We start from the raw sequence: 19,939 nt of genomic DNA, 5'->3' as shown, positions 1-19,939 counted from the left end.
ACTGCTGCCATCTAATTGACACTGGAACTATGTCTTCAGAAGACCATCCCATCTTTCATCAGGTCAGCTCCTTCGGGATAGTGGAGAACAGGGTGAGACCAGTGGATTCCGTGATCATGGGCCCACTGTCATGAACTACACTTTCTACCTCCCCTTACCAGCCTACTGTGCCTTAAGTCTGGTTATAGGTCTAGAGGCAGCTATTGGTGGCCCTGAGGGGCATCAGTATTGTGTTGCCTGACATTTCCTTCACAGCTGGTTTAGAAGACAATGAAGAGTGAACTTCCTCAGTCACAGGTGACAATGATAACATTTCAAGGGGGGGAAGAGGGTGTAGTGATTACCCCTACCCCCCCTTCCAGTTGAGATTAACCCTTAAGAACCTGAGAGTTCACAGTTCTCAGCCCTAATAGAGTCCTCCCACACATCCGCATCTCAAGTCCCAGGATCCCATACTTTACCAATTAATGCCCTTGCCTAACTGCAGACACTGTCTGAGGTTTTGGCTTGAGTATTTGCTGTTGTTCAGCCAACCTTATCATGTGGGCTGCTCTTTGATTTTCTGTAGCTTGAGGTCTATGGCTGCTGGAAAGATTCTCTTCCGGGGCATACTTAGAAACTTTTATCCTGTTTCCTTTTATACTGGAGCCTGTCAATCTTATCACTAAATTCATTGTTGTACTCAGCACGTGCTGAGAAGCTAGAACTTGGTTAACACAAAGCTCGTTCCTATCCTTTTTTAGATGCTGAGAGCAACTGACCAGCCCATCACTTTCCTTATTTTGCAACTGTCCAAAGTTTCCTATATAGAACCACCAGACACATTCCTGCTCATAACTGGTGAATCGGATTAATGGATGGCATTCTTCTCCTTAATTTGTAAAGTGTCCTCATCATGGGCTCTCAGTTCTCTCTGAGCTTCCTGAAGAGGCTTCATTAGATGTAGCTGTTGGCAAATGGGAAAGCCTATGCCAGATACTTGAAAAAGTCACCCTTATCCTTCTGCTGCTCTGGATTCACTTCTGGTGCCAAAATCTGCAGTAGTCAGGGTTCTTCACAGTTACAGAACTTATAGAAGGAATATCTCTCTATATATACACACACAAGCAAACACACACACAGAAACCCACATAATAAATCCCCATTTATTATACACATATATACAAACACCTATGTGTATACATGTATATATACATGTATAAAACCCTAGAAAGGCAGGAATTTTAGGGTAGGGGAGAATCACAAGTTACAGCTGCAGAGACTGCAGAGACTGAAAGTTCCACTACAAGACAAGCTCCAGAAGGAAGAAGACAGGGAGGGGGTGGCACAGTTTCACAGAGAGGAAACTATTCCCTCCCCCTAAATCCAGGGTTTGTATAGATTCTTCTGTTGTTGTCTTACATTTGGTCTAATTGCTCACGTCTCCTGATCTCTGCTCTAAGCCTAGCTCCTGACCTGCATCTGTCCCTCCACATAGAAAAGACAGTGACATCTGCAGGAAGATCAAAGGAGTGACATGTATTCATTACAACTCTGCCAAAAGTAAGTGACAGAATGGGTAGAAAAGGAGTGATTGTTGGGCATCTTTCAAACTAGCTGAGGCTTGCTTCTCACAAAGCAAATGACAACAATGAAGGAAATGCCCAAGTGACTTCATGAGCGAGCAAGTGGACCACATTGCTGACCTTGGAATTTGTTTCGTCCAGATATTAATATGTATATGTAACAATATATACATATGCATGTCAGCACAAAGCACCTGCAAAGAATGTTTTTTCCCACAGCCAGATCATGCAAAGTATGGCCTAGAGAAGTTTCTTCAGTGTGACCTTCAGCTGGGCCAAGATCCAGCCACTGGAAAGTCAACCAACAGCAGCTGAAGGCATACTCACAGAGTCTGTTGGCACCCCAGTCAATAGAATGTGAAAAGTTAGGAGCATGTGTACTCTGATCATTCGCTTCAGACATGCAATCTCTGCAAAGCTATATTATTTTGGTGTGTATATTTGGTGGGAGAAATAAAGAAGGCAGAAAGGGGAGGGGGAAGACAGGATGAAGTGGCTGCTATCATTTTAACATTTGAAAAATATTAAACCAACATATAACAACTAACCAACACACACAAGGTTCAGGAGCCTGAATGCCACTGAATTCCTGTTCTTTGCTCTTAGGTGCTGGATGCCAGCATTCGCTGGGCTTCAATTTGTTTCCACTTTCCAACAGCAGCCTGATTTCTACCTGGTATGCACTTCTTTAGATACCATACCCCTGCCTTCTCGGTAAAACTCCGGAGCCTCCTCCAGCTAGAAGATCTAAAAGCTCTCTGCAGACTTTTGCTATAAGCCTTCCTGTAGGTCCTGCCACAGGCAAGGTCCAAGCACACAACATAACTTTATGAACCAGCCCTGCATCCCTGAGACTTAGGTTTCTGAACCTAATAAAACACTGATGGAGGAGGCAAAGTTAACATAGTCTGGCCAAGCATATGGAAATAGAAAGACCTGCTTCTTTGTAGGCTACCTGCCTTCTTTCAGGCACGCTCTGCTAGCTTCTTTCACACCTCACTAAATAAAATGTCTTTTTGCTTTAGTGGCCAGAATCTGTGTGTTTCCTTGCAACCAAAGTATATTAGCAGACATCCAGTAACCTACAGGGAAAAACTTAGTGTATATACAATTGGCCATTTGCCATAAATAGAGTAAAATACAGCAGCATTCTGTCTACATTGCAAAAGGGGAACCTCGTTACCTGTAGCGTATAGTGTAGAAACAAGGCTCCAGCTAACACTCAACATCTCTTTACTCTCAGCGACCAGATCTTAATTCCTCCTTTACCGGGAGCTGACTGACCTACTTTAAAATAGTATTCTTTGTCATTTTCCCATGGGGCTCTCATTTTAAATCAATGTCACCATAACGGTTGTTTTGAAAAGACTTCTAGACGGGAGAGATGGCTCAGCAGTCAACAACCCTGGCTGCTCTTCCAGAGGAAACAAAGTTTGATTCTCAGAACCCACTTGATGGCTCACAACCAACTGGAACTGCAGACCCAGGGCATCAAACACCTCTTCTGGCCTCCAATACATATGTGGTATAGCAGACATGTAAGTAGGCAAAACACCTCTGTCTGGTAGTATATGACACCAAGTACAGTGAACGGAGTTCTTTGACACAGAGGACCAGAAACATAACCAAGAATGACTCATCTCTGCATGGCCTCCCTTCCGAGAACCAATGAGAACACCACATACTTCCAAGAACAACAAAAAGGCCACAGAAAGTGTCACGTGTCTACAATCATAGCACTCCAGGAGTGGATGGAGGATAAGGATTTCAAGGCCAGCCTCAGCTACATAGCAAGATCAGGCCAGCCTGAGCTACAGGAAACCCTGTTTCAAAAATTCCAAAACAAGGGTCTAGAGAGACAGATCAGCAATTAAGAACCCTTGCTTCTCTTACACAGATGGTTTCATAACTGCCTGTAAGACTTCCTCTGACCCCCGTTGACACACACACACACACACACACACACACACGAATACACCCATACATAACATGAATAAAAACAAATCTTTAAAAGCATTCTAAAACAAAACATGGCAATAGAAAGATAATAATCCAAAGAGACAGAGCTGGTGAGTTGAGCTTGGAAAAACTAGAAGAAAAATTGAGTCCTTCTCTTTGTTTTGCAGACATAGATCTGCATGGGACAAGGAATCAGTTCTAGACATGGAACTGGTGATGGTTGCACAGCACTGAGATTCTGTTTAATGCCTCTCAGAGCTATAAGCTAAAATGTGTTTAAACTGATACATGTTGTATTTCACCTACTTTATCACAATGATTTTTTTAAGCTTTCTGATGAAATCTAGTAGCAATCAGAGTTTGAGAACACAGTCATAAGGGGCAAAGACATACAGAAGCCACTTCTTTCTGAAAATAGTTGGATGGCATTTATCTGAAGATGTGCAACATTGCACTCTTTGATTTATTCCTCTTCTAGGAAATTTTCTAATAAAAAGTTTTGTGAAAATGATCATAATTCCAGCATGATTTCGACACTCTGAGGCTGTTCATGATTTTGAAGATAGATGTCGCTCTCAAATCAAGGCTGCCCTACAACCTGAAATCATTCAGCTCAGGCCTCATAAGTGTGAGATTCCAGGTGTGTGTCATCACACCTGAATCCTAGTATGATTTTTCTTAAAGCCAAAGATTTAAAGTTTGAACTTGAGCATAGTGGATTTGTGAAGTAATTTATTATATATTCACATAACCAAGTGCTAGGAGGGTATTTAAAATTATTGTGAGGAAGAATATTTAATGATATAGAAGTGTTTCAGTATAATGCTAGTGAAAAAGACATGGAGTTTAGCATGACTGAGTTCTGGGTGTGTGGTCTGGTGTGTGCTCTTACCTTGTCTAGCCATCTTTTCCTCTGATTGGTAGAGTTGGGGCTGTCTGTGTCTCTGGTGATCAATCTTCCAGGTGCCAGTGAATCCAAGGCTCTGATGGTTGCTCCTCATGGTACAGTCAGGGCCATGGTTCCAGTCCAACCATTGGTCACTCTGTTCCTTGAGGTCAATCAGTGGTGGCTGGCTCTGCAATACCAGGGGTTGTTTGGGCCTGCTCCCACGGAGATTGTTTTCTTGGGGCTGTTTCTGCTGAGGTGGCTGCCTTGGGCCTACTCTGGAAGAGGTGGCTGGTTCCGGCCTGCTCCAGTAGATATTATATTGCTAGCTCAGGCCTGCTACCTCAGAGGTTGTTTATTCATGCCCAGTCTGACATAGGACTCTGGTTTGGGGCTGCTCCCTCAACAGTGGCTCCCTGTACCTGCTCCTGTGGAGGTTGTTGCCTCAGGCCTGCTCTGGCAGGGGTCACTGACTCAAGCCTGCTCCTCTGGAGGTTGGTGCTTGGGGCCTGCTCAGGCTGAGGTAGCTGGCTCAGGCCTGTTTTTATAGATGTCCCTGGCCTGGGCCCCCTCCTGCAGAGGTCCCTGGTTTGAACCCCGTCCTGCAGATGTCTCTGGCTCAGGCCTACTCCCTCAGCAGTTGCTCCCTTGTCAGGTTAATTTAAATTATAAGAACTATTTAGGAACAAGGCTAAGCTAGGGTTGATATAATATAGTATTATTATATTGATAATAAGTCTCTGTGTCATTATTTGGGAGCTTGCAGCCCCGATGAGAAAGTACTCCTACCCTATGATTTCTCCCATAGCCAGGATCCACTAGTCCAGGATCCCAGGGGTGGAAATGGGAACTGTTTCACTCATTATCACTCCTAACCACCCACTAGGAAATTATTTGCTTCCTGTTCCTGAGGTCTTAAGTTCTGCTAGCTTAGAAGTTTTGGGAGCTTAGACTTCACCCTCATTATTTTGGGTTTCTGATGCCTTAGACATTCATTTATTTATTTATTTATTTATTTATTTATTTATTTATTATGTATACAATATTCTTTCTGTGTGTATGCCTGAAGGCCAGAAGAGGGCACCAGACCTCCTCATTTCAGATGGTTGTGAGCCACCATGTGGTTGCTGGGAATTGAACTCAGGACCTTTGGAAGAGCAGGCAATGCTCTTAACCGCTGAGACATCTCTCCAGCCCCTGCCTTAGACATTCTTAGCCAACATGCTAAGAAAGGGAAGACAGCATTGGGAGGGATGACAGATTACCAAGGAGAAACTGGATTGCTTCTTCACAATGGAGAAAAGGAAGATTATGTCTGCAGTGCAGGAGATCCCTAGGGCATCTCTCGGTGCTACCATGTCCTGTGATTAAAGTCAACAGGAAACGACCACAACCTAATCCGGGCAGGATGAGAAAGGGCACAGACCCTTCAGAAATGAAGGTATGGGTCACTCCTCCAGGAGAAGAAGGAAGACCTACCTAAATTCTTATTTATGGTGGAGGAAATACAAAATGGGTAGAAGAGTAAACTACTTATATCATCCAAGGCCATGTGACCAGTTACAGGAATGAGGATTATTATTAACATGAGTATTTCTGTCATGTTTTGTTAAGAATGTTTTTGTGCCAGGTGTTGGTGGTGCATGCCTTTAATCCCAGCCCTGGGGAGGCAGAGGGAGCTATTCCAGGACAGCCAGGGCCACACAGGGAAACCCTGTCTGAAAAAAACAAACAAACAAAAAATAAAAATAAGAATGTGTTTGTGCAGATATTTGTTTTGTTTCTTTTATTTCTATATCTTGTAAAGTAGAATCAATTGAGATAATACTGGTAGTTATCATATTTAAGCTGAGATACTAATAGAATGTCCCTCAAGATACATTGCCACCTATTGTAAGATATATCTTGCATTTGCAGCTGTATGTTAGATAGTTATATCATGTTTGCCATAACTAGGACCTGGATATTGTTTACATTTGGAAATTGAACTTAACATTAAGTTTGTGATGGCTCATCTTGCTTGTCAACTAGACTCCATCTGAAATCAGCTAATGTCCCAGCATCTGGGCACACCTGTGAGAGATCATTCTTGATTGGATCGTGTGAGGTGGGAAGACTCACCCTAAATCTGTAGGATTTGAGACTGACAGACCTACTCTAAATCTGGGCCACTCCTTCTGGTGGCAGCCTATATAAAAAAGATGGAAGAAGGAAGCTGATCTTTGCCTGGGTGCCTTCACTCCTTCTGGCAAGTTCATACACCCTATTGCTGCAGGACTCCTTCGCTGAGATTGGAATCAACCTTTTCAGGCTTCCAAAGTCCCAGCATGGGACTGCTGAGACATCCAGCCTTGCAAATGATGACTGCCAGATTCTTACTGTTTCCATGGTGAGACAGCCATGGTTAGACTACCTGGACCATACCATGGGAGCCAACCAAATAGATTTCCTTCTAGTAGCACACCCCACATGGCCTGAGAACAGAAAAAGGAGGCCTGAGACATCTACTGGCATGAGGAAGGCTCCCAGAAAGGCGGGGTGTGATGGAGGTAGCATGAGTTTATGTGCAAAAGCTGCCCTCCCTAGAGCCCTTAAAAACTAAAAACTGTGTGATTTGTTGAAGGATGTTTCTAAAAGTTTCTGTCAAGCCCAGATTCCTCCAAGGTACAGTAAAAGGTTGCAGTGGCCACATTTCTTGTGTTTTCTAAATCAAACTCAATTGTTTGGAGCCCCTATTTGTCAAGGGTACAGAGGCCCATGCTAGATTTTTATTGTGCTTTGAATAGGTATAGCCTCCATAGACTCAAGTGTTAGAGTGCTTAGCCCACAGAGGATGGTACTATTAGGAGGTGTGGCCTTGTTGGAGGAAGTACATCACTGTGGTGGCGGGCTTCAAGGTCTTAGAAACTCAAATCTAGTCAGTGGGACACAATTGCTTCTGCTGCTTATGGATCAAGATGTAGAACTCTCAGCTCCTTCTCCAGCACCATGTATCTCTGCACGCTGCCATGTCCCATCATGATAATGGACTAAACCTCTGAAACTGTAAGCCAACCCCCAATTAAATGGTTTCCTTTATAAGAGTTGCCATGGTCATGTTGTCTCTTCACAGCAATAGAAACTCTAAGATACTTGTCATGGTTCTTTGTGTCTGGGAACTATTCAAGGATACCATGGCCTTGCCACCCACACCCCCTATATATGGCCCTACCTTCCAGCAAAGGTATTCTGGTAGGATTCCTGATTAGACTAGGGAGGTCACAAGATGACAGTATCTCTGGGTCACCTTGGTACTGTATAGGTTATCAAAGACAGAACACCTCTCCCCATGCCATACACAGGTTAGCTACCTTCACATGCTAGGCTACGGCGTTCCAGATCTTCCCATCTTCCTGGAGCTGGCTCCTTGTGCTAGGTCTGCCTTCTCCTAGCTCGATGCTCAGTTCAGTCTTACCAATCGGTGCCAAGCTCCCAGACAGCACCTATCTGAGGACTTCTGTCTGAATAAGTCACTCAACTTCCCCTGACCTTAAAGGAGTTCACAGGTCTGACCTCTGCAAACTGGAAATAGACAACATGTGGTGGAATCCCCAACTTATATGGCTCAGGAAATCATCTTGTTATGTGTCCCAGTGCATTGGGACCTCAGTTTCCCCAATAGTAGAGGCCTGTCTGGTCCTTGAGAGCTACTCGATCCCTGCTCTTTTGATTCCTTGTGCATGAACCTGTAGTCACAGCAGCATCCCTGCTGGGTCGGCCTGGCAGTCACTGCATCAGCAGCAGGCAGACATCATTGCCCAAGTAGAGCTTGCTTTGTTTACCTTCAGTTGCCAGACTCTGCTTCCCTGATAAAGACTGTTTTTTCTTGTCTTTCCACACATCCTTTTGGTAGGCAAATGGTTGGTCCACCTGTGCACAGTGTGCTGATGAGTGACAGATAGCTGTGTTTGCCTGGCCTTTTGTGCTAGGTGGAGGCTCTACCCTCAACTCTAAGTCTATGCAGGCAGAGCGCCCCCTAGCCCTCTGCCATCACGTCTAAGAAGCACTCATTCTATTGTTTTGGAAAATCTGAAAGGCAGACAGGGATGGGTCTTCAGGGAACTCAATATGGCCCTGCCAGCTGAAGCAACTCCCCCCCCCCCCGCGCCTCCTCGGGATTTCTTGCGGGAACTGAGTGGGCCTCCAGAGACCCAGGCAATTCTATCACCCTGGAAAGGGAGTGGTGGCCCTGCCCCTCCTGCTGGGTGCTGGCTGATGGCCAGCCCAGCTTTTCAATATTCTGCTGCTAAATGGGACCCAGATGTTACTTAGGGATCTGATGTCAACAGTGCTCCACAGGCAGTTGGTCCTTCCTGCTGTGGGTTGACAGAAGCCTCAGACACCCAAACCCAGCAGAGCTTTGGGGGACACTTCTAGTATAGCATGTTGGGGAGAAATGTTATTAGTTGGCCAAACTTAGGGGTGATGATCAGGTTCACGGAATGACTGGACAGGGTGGGTAGGATCTCAGGCAAAGTGCTGGCATCATAGGTATGTCCAGAAGTCTCAGACAGCCTGGTACCTTGTATTCTTAATCTGAGGTCTGGTCTCTGTCAGCCCTGGAAGGGTCAGACTGGGGGAAGGGACATCCAGGAGCTGAGTGTCCCATATCACCCTGCTCTATGAACACTGCTGGGTACCATACACATGCTTCCTTCCACCGGGTATACATTGAACCAGGCATTCTGACAGCATCCAGGCAGATCCTCCTGGATGGCAGTGAAGCCTTGAGGGCATCTTGTAACACAAAGGTCTCTAAAGCAGAAACTGGGCAGGGTTTGGGGGGAGCCACAGTTGAGATCCAGGTCTGGATGATTCCAGGCAAGGGTGCTTCTCCCCAGACACTGGCAGGCATGGCTCTGGGAAAGGATATAAACCAGAGGCTCTGTCCTGGACTGGTACCAACACAGGAAGGATAAAAAGGAGAAAAGGAGCCAAAAGAAGGCTGGAGGGGCCAGGAGCTATCTCTAGCAGATTGGTGATTGAAACAGGGACAGGATCTCACTGAGAGACAGCCTGGGGGCAGGGGCTCTGGAGGAAGCTGGGCATGCTGATTCATAGCTATGTGTATTCCTAGGCTGACTCCTGGGTCAGAAAAGAAGAATGCAAAGGGGGACATTATAGGGGCAACTGTGGTATTTAAATAGGACTATATTTTATATAAGAATAGTGTGACTTACCACAGGGCAGGGAACCCGGACTGCTCTTTGGACTGGAGAGGGAGGGGGAGAGGAGTGGGGAGAGGGGAAGAAGGGTGGGAGGAGGGGGAGAAGAGTGGGAGGAGGGGGAGGGAAATGGGAGGCTGGGAGGAGGTGGAAACTTGTTTTTTTTTCTCCTTTTCTCAATAAAAATCATTCTTAAAAAAAAGAATAGTGTGTCAATGGATTTCTGTCATTGACATCTAAATTATGGCTTTGTCATAGAATGTCCTGTTCTTAGAAAACACAGCTGGAATGAGAGGTGATGACTCACAAGGCTTTAACCTAATCTCCATAGACTCCACAAATAAAGTCCATCAAAGTGCAGACTCACTGGGATACGGAAAATGGCAACACACTGGCAGCTGGGGAGTTCAGATGAAAGACATCCAAGTACTCATTGCGTTAGTAGTGCGACTTCACTCTAATTTGAAAACTTTCCAAGGAAAGGGGGAGAAAGAAGAAAAAAAAAGTGGGGCCAGGTGATGTGGGAGTGTCATATATCAATCTGTTGATTTCATTGGTTAAGCAATAAAGAAACTGCTTGGCCCTGAAAGGTTAAAACATAGATGGGAGGAGTAAACAGAACAGAATGCTGGGAGGAAGAGGAAGTGAGCTCAGAGACGCCATGCTCCCCACTCCCGGGCAGACACATGTGATGAAGCTCCAAACCAGGATGGACGTAGGCTAGAATCTTCCCGGTAAGAGCACCTTGGTGCTACACATTATTAGAAATGGGCTAGTCCAGATGCGAGAGTTAGCCGAGAAGAGGCTAGATATAATGGGCCAGGCAGTGTTTAAAAGAATATAGTTTCCATGTAATTATTTTGGGGCATAAGCTAGCAGGCGGCCAGGGTGCTGGGGACGCAGCCCCGCCGCTCCTATTACAACAGAATGGCGCCCAGATGTGTGGACAACTGAATCCACTGAAAGCCTGAGAAAGCTTGGGAAAGAGTAAAGCATGTTTTCTTGGTAGCAGTGATTTCTCAGGTCTGCTCTGCTTGCTAGAAACAAGCAAGTGCTCTCATCTAAGAGAAACTTCCTGACTCAGCTTCAGCTGCAAAACCCTGCAGCTCTTAAGAGGTCCTGCCAGGAAACATTTAAATGGTGTTGATAAAAGCCGACTGAATGCTTGTTTGTTTTCAGCAGTAGCAGGAAAAAAACCTGTGTTGTTTTAAAATGCCAGCTTTCTGGGCTGTCCTGCCAGGGCAAACACTGACTGTTTGAGGTAGGAGGGCCAGCAACAGAGAGAGGACTTGATTGTTGTTTGTTGCAGCTTGTTTGATGGCAAGGACGTTGAAACACTGTAGACTTGAGGCACTGAATGTGGCTCTGGCTGGTACCTCAGCCACAGGGTTGGAATGACAGAAAGCTAAAGAATGGGCTACAGCTAGCCGGCAAAGCCACGGGTTTAGTCCTACTGAGATTGCTTGGTAAATTAAAGACTCATGTGGTCAGAAAAAGAGAGATATAGAGTAAAGAGAGATTCAAAGACAAAGAAAATTTTTAAATGATTTACAGTGTGTTAAAAATATGTGCAGGCTAAAAGTTGAAGTTCTTAAAGTAAAAAACAAAAAAAAAAGGAAGAGAGTTGTTGGGTGTGGTAGTACACACCTTTAATCCCAACACTTGGGAGGCAGAGGGAGATTGACATCTGTGACTTCAAGGTGTGGTAGCACACGCCTTTAATTCCAGTGCCTAGAAGGCAGAGACAAACAGATCTCTGTGAGTTCAAGGTGTAGTAGCATACGCCTTTACTCCCAATGCCTGTGAGGCAGAGACAGGCAGATCTCTGAGAGTTCAAGGACAGCCTGGTCTACAGAGTTATTCCAGGTCAAAGATACAGAGAACCTGTCTCAAAAAGCAAAAAATAAAAGTAAAAATAAACAAAATAGAGTTAAAATAAAGCACACAAAGATGGAAAATACACAGAGACTTTTGATACTGTATGCTATTATGCTCTGTTTGAATTGTTTGAATGCTGAGAAAAGAGCAACAACTGCTAAAAGATATTTGTTTATAAATGCTGCTGAACTAATCCAACATAGATATTTTGAAAATGCCTTGACTTTGAAATTTGGATCTAAGGACATGATGCTTTGGAAAGGAGTTTCTTATTTTGTTTTCACAGAGGGTGAGAGTCTGTGGATTGCTTCTATCCCAATGTGGTATGATAGACCACACCCTCCTGAAAAGTTGCTGTGAACACCCTCAAAAAATTGCTTCATTCAACTGCCAACTGAAATGACCCTGGCACACAGGTTACCCCATGAAAGATATGATTAACAGTGCCCCCATTCAGCAGGAAGCAGTTTGGAGAGAAAAAACTGCTTCCATGTTCCCAAATATGTTTTATAAATGTTCTTTTACATTTAAAGGGGGATGATGATATAGGTATGAATAATTTGCATTGACATGGATTTTGCTTTAGTGATATAAATTTAAGGTCAATATTTTTATATGTATATGTGTTTCTGATCTTGATTAAGGTATTGTGATTGTGTAGTTCACTTAAAATGTAATATATATAGCTTGTTAATAGATAATCATAATAGTCAAGCTTGTAGTCATGTTAGTTAAGATTTTCTAGAGGAACATAGATATATTTTAGATAGGCATTCTTCATATTTTTTTCAAAGATTATAGAATATGGCATTTTAAATGTTTTAATAATTTAGGGCTTTTCATGACAATGAGACATGTCTGCTCCTGGCAGCACCAATCTACTTCAAGAGGAAGATGGGCATCGAAGAGGATCCTTATGGAGTTTGATAGCCATTTGGGCAAGAAACTGCTCTTGCCTGGACTATTGCATAAACTGGAAACAGAGAACCCACAGAGAGAAGACTACTGAACTTGCCTAAAGGTGAGATGATCTTTCGGGGTTCCTGATTCATGAAGGAGTCTGTAAGACATTCTGCAGGACACAACAGATAGTGACTGAACTGACTTTGAATTTTCCTGCTTCATGGAAATGTCTGCTGGATACTATGGGCCTGAAGGCTGAAGATTGATGCCCCAACAGTACAGAGGAACTTTGGGTGACTGTACAGGCAGCAAGATGTCTCTGTCATTTCTAGAGTTTTAAAAATTGCTTACTTTTTGTTTGCTTAGGTAATATTGTATTCTTCTGCAGTCTTTGATGGAGTTGCAGAATAGATAGATAGTTATAGTTATAGTTTTCCATTGTTATGATAAAAGATGAAATAGATATAAATATTGTAACTATAATTCTTGCTTGATAACTGTTTTGTTATATGTAATTTTGCTATGTTAAAGTTAAAGCCTTCCTTTTTTTGTTTAAACAGAAAAAGGGGAAGTGATGTGGAAGTGTCATATATCAATCTGTTGATTTCATTGGTTAAGCAATAAAACTGCTTGGCCCTGATAGGTAAAAACATAGATGGGAGGAGTAAACAGAACAGAATGCTGGGAGGAAGAGGAAGTGAGCTCGGAGACGCCATGCTCCCATCTCCAGGGCGGACGCGAGGGCTCTGCTCTCTGAGGCACACAGCTCCGACCCAGGATGGACATAGGTTAGAATCTCCCTGGTAAGCCACCTCGTGGGCTACACAGATTATAAGAAATGGGCTAGTCCAGGTGCGAGAGTTAGCCTAGAAGAAGTTAGATAGAAAATGGGCCAAGCAGTGTTTAAAAGAATACAGTGTCCGTGTAATTATTTCAGGTAAAGCTAGCAGTGCTGGCGGCTGGGGTGCTGGGGACGCAGCCCTGCTGCTCCAATTACAACAGCCTAGTTTCACTATAACTTCATATTTCATGACTGGCTGATATCCATGGGAGGCCTGCTCTTTTTTGAAGAGAAACAGAAGAGGAGGAATGGATGGGAAAAGGAAGGTGGAGGTAGGGAATGGGAGGTGAGGAAGGAGGGAAAACTGTTGTAGGAATGTAAAAACCAAATAAATAAACAACAAACAAACTAAAAGCCCCCTTCCATATACCATCACAATGACAGCTAGGCTTTACATATTAATTTGGGAAGCAAGATTTAAACATTTATCCTCTGTTATTCTGGTCATTATTAGTAATTAATTGCTGACTGGTTTATGCATACCTAGAGCAATGGCAGAGACTACTAAGCCTACGCCAAGGGAATGCGCAGCTTAATAACCATATTTTGTCTTGTATAGCTGGTAAAGAAACATGGAAATGGAGTGCAAGAAGGAAATACTTATTCCTATCAATGTACATAGATTGAATATTACATAAAACTTGAGCCTTGATGGTCTAAGAATGGAGGGATAGGAAAGCATTGTTAAAATAAAATCAGATCAAGAATTTTGATAGATGTTAGAGGAACTTCTTCTTTATGAATGGCTGTAAGCTTGTTTATGTACCAGAGTGAAAATGTTTCTTAGAAATGGAAAACAAATCATAAAGATGGATAAAAACAGAACTTGTGTTTGGGAACACAATTAATTTTGTGGAGTTAGCATATAGGAAAAAAATGACTAACCAAACTCATTGGGAAATAGTAATGAGGACTAGTGATTCATTTAAGGATGGGCCATTGCTTAATTTTTCTCTCTCTCTTCTTTCTTTTTTTATTTCTCCACCTTTCCAAGGTATCATTCTCATGTTAAATGTACTGCCTAGTTTTTACATCAACTTGACACAAGTTAGAGTCTTCTGAATAGATAGTACCTCAATTGAGAAAATGACTCCATAAGATCAGGCTGTAGAACATTTTAATTCGTGATTCATGGTGGAGGACCCATCTGGTAATTCTGAGTGTTCTAAGAAAGCAGGCTGAGCAAGCCATGAGGAGCAAGTCAGTAGAATGCACTCCTCATGGCCTCTGTATCGGCTCTTGCCTCCAGGTTTCTTCCCTGTTTGTGTTTCTGTCCTAACTGCTCTTGATGATGAACTCTGATATGGACATTCACACAAAATGAACCTTTCCTCCTCAAATTGCTCTTGGTCAAGGTGTCTCATTACAGCAATAGAAATTCTAACTAAGGTACTCAGCAAGCACTCTACTACTGGCTGTGTCCTCATTTTTTTTAATGTAAAAAGATATTTTAAAGACAGTTTTGCTAAGTTGATCAAGTTCATCTTGAACTCATTCCTAGTCTGAATAGTCCCTGAACTTGAATTTCCCCTGGGTCAGTTTCTCTAAGAGCTGGAATTAGGCCAATGTCACCAAACTTGGTTCAGTATGATTAATTTGGATCAATGTAATTTCAAATACACTAATTTTCCCCTACTAATGACATTCTTGCTGCTATCAATGCATGCATTATTTGTACTTTCTGTACCAACGTTTTCACTTCTGAATTTTTTCCATTCATGGCTGCTGTCCCCTCTCAGCAAAATAACTATAGATTCTTTGAATTGCTTGTTTGATAATTCAAACCCTGAGGTTGTGCCTGCTCTATTATACAACTGGAATACTTCTTAGTTTCTTGACATTATTATTTCTTTATATTCCTTACATTTTATTCTTCTAGATTTCTTTCTTTTGCTTTGATAAAACACCCTGACCTTGTGGTATAAATACCAAAAAGAAGTTTTCTTAATAACTTTTTTTATTAGTTTAGTATCACATGAGAAGATACCAATATCCTTCCAAAGGTTTTGATGGTTTATTTATTTGTTTTGAGATAGTGTGTCATAGAGTTTAGGCTGGCCTAATTTAAAATGTTTCTGGGGATGAACTTAAACTCCTAGTCTTTTTTAAAAGACTACAGTTCTGGACCACTATACAGAGTTCCCAGAGTTTTTAGTTCATTTTACTACTTGGTCACTATATCCTTTGAGTGGAGCTGTGCTAGTTAGTCTTGCTAATAAGAAATTTTTGTTTAAAATGAGATCAGAATAGCAACTTTAACAAAATATTGCTGATGTCATTTTAATATTTTGGCAGCATAGACTTCAAGCAATCCAATGTCTATTCTTAAGATTCATGCTAGAGAGATCTTTGATTTTCATGGGAATTACACTGTTGAGGTTGATCTCTGTGCGTCAAAATGTCTGTTCCAAGTTGTGCCCAGAAGTCTCTCTGCTGGTATCTATGAGGCTCTAGAACTCTAGGACAATAATAATGAAGTATATAGAAAAGGCTGCTGAGCACATCAACAAAACTACTGCACTTGCTCTAGTTAGTGAGATATTCAATGTTGTGCAACAGAAGATCAACAAATTGATAATTGGCATGGATGGGTCTGAAAATAAATCTAAATTTGATACAAATGTCATCCTGGTGGTATCCCTGGTTGTCTGTAAAACTAGTGACTTTGGAAAGGGTATTTCCCAGTACTGTCACATCACTGACTTAGCTGACAAATCCAAAGTCATCCTGCCAGTGCTAGTTTTTAACATTATCAATAGAGGTTTTCATGCTGGCAGCAAGCTGTCCACACAAGAGGTCATGATCCTCCTGGTGGATGCATCCAGTATCTGGGTAGTCATGCACATTGGAATGAAGGTTTATCACAACTTGAAGAAGGTCATCAAAGAGAAATGCAGGAAAGATGCCACTAAAGTGGGTGATGATGGCAGGGTTGTACCTAATCTTCCAGAGAACAAAGAATTGTTGAGTTGTTGAAGAGCACAGTTGGGAAGGGTGGCTATCTTGCGCAGGTCATCATGTGCATGGATGTGGCTGCCTCTCAATTATTCAGGTCAGACAAATATGACCTGTACTTCAAGTCTCCTAATGTCACCAAACAGGTGCATGATACCTTGCTAGTTGGCTGACTTGTGTAAGTCCTTCATCTGGAAGCATCCAGTAGTCTCCTTTGAAGGCTCTGATAAGAATGATGGAGAAGCTTGACTGGAACTCACAACTAGTGCAGGCATATAGGTGGTTGGTAATAGTCTAACAGTGACCAAGCCTAAACAGATTGCCAAAGCTGGTTAAAATGAACCACATCAGCTTTGTGACTAAATTTCTGCAGGAAGACCAGCTTGCCCAATCCAGTGTTTGTTTGTTTTTTTTTTTTTCCTGGAGAAACTGAGGATACTTTCATCACTGACTCAGTGGTGGCACTTGGTGCACCTTGCTGATCCTAACACCTGGCCAAATATAATCAGATTCTAAGAACTGAGGAGGATCTGGGCAGCAAAGCCAAGTTTGCTTTTAGGCCCATCAGAAACCCTCTGACCAAGTAAAGCATGTGCTGGAGATGCCTGCAGTTCCCAATCACCACAGCTGCTCAGACTCTGTCCCAAATTTCGTCATCAAATGGGCTCGAGATCACCCAGTGCTTGCCCATCCATTTCACCTCTTTCACCTCCGTTCCACTATTTCCTTAGAAAAAAGTTTGAAGACACAACAGACCAACCAGATCACTGCTAGAAATCCCATGTTATTGATCCAAATCAGGGTTTCTCTCACTTCATTTCTGGCCTCGTGTCTGTAGTCCTCTACCCTCTTTCCTTCAAAGTAATCTTTGGAGTAACCACAGGCAACCTCTCCAGTGGTTCTATGTGAAAAATAAAAGCCCCAGTGACCAATTTTAAAAAAGGACAATGGCAATGTACATAATATTCCTAAAAGATGATTTGAATTAAAATTCGGACATCAGACACCTGTTCTTAGAGGAGTTCATTTGGCTATTTTGATTTGCATTCTCCACCATGAATGTTTTCTTTTTATTACTGTCTGTTTTGTGAGTGGTGATTTGTTTTTGTGTATTGAATTTGATTATATCACTAATACTCTTCATATTGTAAAATCTTATTTTGAAATGGGGGGGTTGAGGACATAAAATGTATGCTCTGTACTGTAAGTTACCCACCAATCTTTACCCCAAAGAAAACTTAATGATATTCACTTATATTTGTAATCAAATATAATTTGGTATCATGATATTTCATTGTTTTAGAAACTGGTCAAGTCTTTATTATGTACCTCATTTTAAATTTTCTGTTTTTTGACTAACATTCTATCATAATGAATTGTAAGATACTGAAAGTACAAAATAATTTCACTTTTTGAATAAAGAAAAAGATGAGTAAATAAAAAATGTGTCATCCAACATATGTCAAAATACATTCAAGCACAAGAATTGTATTTCTACATCTGTAAATATTATACAACCATCCTACCATTCAGCTATAAAGGAGGTCAGTTGAAGGTAATGAAGGATTCAAGAGGTTTGCAAAATCAAGTCTTTGGGAGTTAATCTAGAGTTATGGTAGAATGAATGGTATGGACAGAAACAACTAAGGAGGTTACCATATGTTTGCTGTAAAAAGTGTGTGTATGTGTTTGTGCATGCGTGTGTGTGTGTGTGTGTGTGTGTGTGAGAGAGAGAGAGAGAGAGAGAGAGAGAGAGAGAGACAGAGAGAGAGAGACAGAGACAGAGAGAGAGACAGAGAGAATGATGGATTGAATTGGGGTAGGAAAAAAATCTTTACTATTTTTCAGATCTGTTTGGGCAAAATGAAATCCTCCCGAAATTCTTATATATGAGAAGAATTGTGTGTTGGAAGCAGTATATCTCAATAGTTCTGACTTTCTAATTTTAGGAAAACAGAGTTGAAGTTATAAAAATGAGTCCACTTGCAGGCAGCTCATAGCAAGAGCTAATTGAGCAAAGAAAATCAGTTAATATTTACGTGCATACACACATAGACACTTCATTTCTCTTTCATCTATTTTTGGGGCTGTCTTTCTCTCAGGCTGTGCTTTAGATTTCTAGCCTACTAATCAAGGGCAGCAAAACTATAAAAAGAAAATGTAGGCTATAAATGCCCCAAAATATAAAATTCTCAACAAAACCTTCAGTGATGTGAACACAACATCAAACAGAAATAATCACTATATCACATGACATTTATTCCTGGTAGTGGGTGCTGACCTGACTTTGAAAAATAAATAAATTGATTCATGATATTCATATAATAAATCATGCATATAACCATATAAGTAAATCCAGAACTATCTTCTCTTAAAATCTGTTCATGACTTTTGAAAGTATGAGCAGACTTGGAATATAAAGCTCATCCTCAATTTTTTCATGAAAAGTTAGTAATATACTTTAGTGAGGGGAAACTATGTGCTCTTCTTTCTAAGATATGTGATCTATCACAATGTCATCCTTAGTCCTTCTATTTGAAATATTATTACAAACCCTAGCTAATGCAATGCGTCAAGAAAATGCATAGGTTTCACACAGCTGTTAGCTCTATGAGCAAAAACAATGACTGCTCTGGCATTAGTGGTGCAGATGTTATGGGAATAACCCCAACCAGTTTCTGATTGTATTTGATGTCCACTATACAAGATGGAACTAATGCCTGACACTGTTTGCTGGATTAAAACACATGTGGCTAGAGAGCATATTCCCTAGGGGGAAAGCCTGCTACTACTGTTCTAAATGGACATAGTATTAAGCCGACTTATTTCAGCCCTCATCAGGAAAATGGATATAGATTATAAGGAACAAATTAAAAATTTAAAGTACTTTTTCACAAATGACATTTAAAACAAGGAAATCTAAAAAACATAAAAAATAAGAAAATAGCTATACAAATTATTAAGAATTTTTAGAAAAATTGAAGGATACAAGGCTAATATTGTGGACACCAACAAACTTATTCCAAAGCTTACATAGAATATCAAAAGGCAAAATATAGCCAACACAGTACTACTAAAGAAAAAAAGTCAAAGTACTGTTATTATCCAATTTCCTAAGTTATTACCCAGATTCACTAACCAATACAGTGTATATAATAAAGAAGCAGATCAATTAAATGGCAAAAAGGCAGGTTGATGAATCTATTCTATATGAAACTGTAGTCCCAAACAGATTATTATGTATTTCTTAGTATTCATAGAGTCTTACAAAGAAAAGTAATCATTAGCAAAATATATTTACTTTTGCTAACAGTATTGTATTAGCACTACTCCATTAATTATAACAAACTCATAAGTCATAACAGTGAGACAGGACCATCTTCATGCTTGCATCACTCAGCACTCCATCAAGTCCCATGGAAGGAGTCAATGAATAATAATTTCCTCTCTCATTTACTTTTCTTTTGAATTCTATTAACAGTTTCTTTTATTTTTCTATTATTTGAAAAGGGCATACAAACATGTGATGTGTTATGATGAACTCTACCCTACTTCTGCTGAAATTACCCCTCATCATTCTCTCCTTCCAGCTTCAGCTGCTCTGTTTTATAAAACCCACTAATCTACTTTGTGCTGTTTGTATTTGTGTAAGTTCAGGATATCTTCTATTTTTCTGCATCTTCAAAGAAATTTGTCTCTTCCCTCTCCAGAAGTCACTAACTAATTTGCCAATAACTCCTCAGTTTGG

At 41.5% G+C, this 19,939-nt stretch overlaps 1 pseudogene; it reads left to right on the top strand.

Annotated features, from left to right (window-relative positions):
• The first annotated feature begins 15,551 nt into the window (after window positions 1-15,551).
• On the top strand, window positions 15,552-16,778 carry LOC121433872 (annotated as a pseudogene).
• Window positions 16,779-19,939: the final 3,161 nt, after the last annotated feature.

Source organism: Microtus oregoni, unplaced genomic scaffold (assembly GCF_018167655.1).
Source record: "Microtus oregoni isolate MIOR12 unplaced genomic scaffold, Mior012 000041F_ref0000270, whole genome shotgun sequence".
In the NCBI taxonomy this organism is placed as follows: Eukaryota; Metazoa; Chordata; class Mammalia; order Rodentia; family Cricetidae; genus Microtus; species Microtus oregoni.
This window is presented reverse-complemented; position numbering and strand designations above follow the sequence as displayed.